Consider the following 1982-nt stretch of genomic DNA (forward strand, 5'->3'; position numbering starts at 1 on the left):
TGCATACCTGCCTCTTTTTTAGAGGGTGAAGGAGTATCAGCAGTGATGTCTCTCTCACTTGTACATTGATAGTGGTTTTGGGCCATGTCATCGATGAAAGCATATGCTCCTGTGTAAGTTTTATTTATCAAAGCTCCACCTGCATCTTCATCAACATACATTTTTGTGGTATACAAAAGATCATTATAGAAAGTATGGATAATTAGCCATTTCTCTAGACCATGATGGGGGCAAAGCCTAAGCATTTCTTTGAAATGCTCCCACACATCGTAAAGAGATTCCCCATCTCTTTGAGTGAATCGTATTATTTGATCCCTCAATTGAGCAGTTTTAGAATGAAACCATGCACTAGGTAACGCCGTCTTTAATTATTTGATTATTTTAATGAGTTTAGAATATACTTATATGATTTGTGTGATTTATATGATTTATTTTGATGAGTGATATTTTGTTATGTTATATGTTGGTATTTATTAGTATAATATATATGCTATTTGGTTTAGAAATATATATGTTATAGAGATATATTTGTTATTTGTTATAGAAATATTTTATATTTTATATATATATATATATATATATATATATATATATATATATATTAGAATAGAATATTGAGTTTAGGGGTTGTTATGAGATTTTAGAGAGTTCTGGGGGAGAAAGAGAAATAAGATAAAATAGAACAGAAAAGTTATAAATAGGAGAGACCTAGTTTAGAAAACATAACGTACGATCAATTTTGGAGAAAAGGGAGAAAAAACCAAGAGAAGGGAGAGAGACCTAGGAAGCTGCGATTTTTATATTCCAAGGTAAGGGTGGGACTAACATTCAATAATCTTGAGTCTATGATTCTGAAAATTGTATTTAACATGTTGTAGGTTTAGTTTTTGAGAATTTGAGAATTAGGGTTAAGAGTGATAATTGTGATGATTTTGAATGAAAGTGAAGTTGAATAATATAGGTTGCTTTTTCTGATTTTTCTTTTCATCTCTGCCCCGAATTTGAAATGAAATCTGGTACTGATAGGTCAAGAATTGTTCATAGGTGTAAACACAAAAGTTGTAGGTATGAATGTTAGCTTTCTAATATCGTTGGTCTGATGTCAAAACGATATATAGAACTTGAGTTATGGTCAAATTACTGCACGTAGGTCAGAGTGAATTTTTATGAATTTCAGCACAACTTTGTCCGAATTTGAAATAAATACTGGTATTGATTGGTACATAATTGGTCTTAGGTGTAAACACAAAAGTTGTAGGTATGAATGTTATCTTTCTAATGCCGTTGGTTTGACTTCAAAAGGATTTATAGAACTTGAGTTATAGTCAAATTACTGCACGTAGGTCACAGTGAATAATTGAATATGATTGATGAATTAGTATATGAATGTATATGTTTATGAGTATGATGTTGTTTATGATTGATGAATTAGTATATGTATGTATATGTTGTGTATACGATATTGTCCATGATTGATGAAGTTTTATATGTATATATGATGTTTTAAGATGTTGATTATTATTTGATGTTGTTATATTGTGATATACTTGTATATGCATTACTTGAATTATATGTGAATAATTGAGACGTTTTTGACTTGCACTTGATATTATTATGTCATGCTGTTTTTGTATACTACCGTGTTGCTGTTGTTATTTAACTAAGCTGCATGAGTCGGTTTAAATTGATTAAGATGATGAAGTTCCAAATTATTGGATTATACAAGAGTTGTCGATTTAAGATGTTTAAGAAGTCGAGTCCATGCATTAGCATTTCATTGTTGGGGGCTTGATGCCCTGGAGCCTTTGCTCAATTAAGTTGAGGGCTTGATGCCCTGGGAGTCTTTTTACGCTCAAATAAGTTGAGGGCTTTATTATACCCTGATTTTGGACCTAAAAATACTCGTTCAAATTTCTTTTCTAACACTGATATTTGTCAATTCGCTGTTGTTTTACTCTGAATCTTTACTCTCTTTTCATCTG

General features: G+C 31.1%; 1 non-coding gene across 1 annotated transcript; it reads left to right on the forward strand.

The window, feature by feature from the left end:
• Window positions 1-216: 216 nt before the first annotated feature.
• LOC120578823 (small nucleolar RNA R71) lies at window positions 217-323 on the forward strand. The gene has a single exon (XR_005644632.1). It is a non-coding gene; the product is annotated as a small nucleolar RNA R71 (small nucleolar RNA).
• The last annotated feature ends 1659 nt before the right edge of the window (window positions 324-1982 follow it).

Source organism: Medicago truncatula, chromosome 2 (assembly GCF_003473485.1).
Source record: "Medicago truncatula cultivar Jemalong A17 chromosome 2, MtrunA17r5.0-ANR, whole genome shotgun sequence".
NCBI lineage: Eukaryota > Viridiplantae > Streptophyta > Magnoliopsida > Fabales > Fabaceae > Medicago > Medicago truncatula.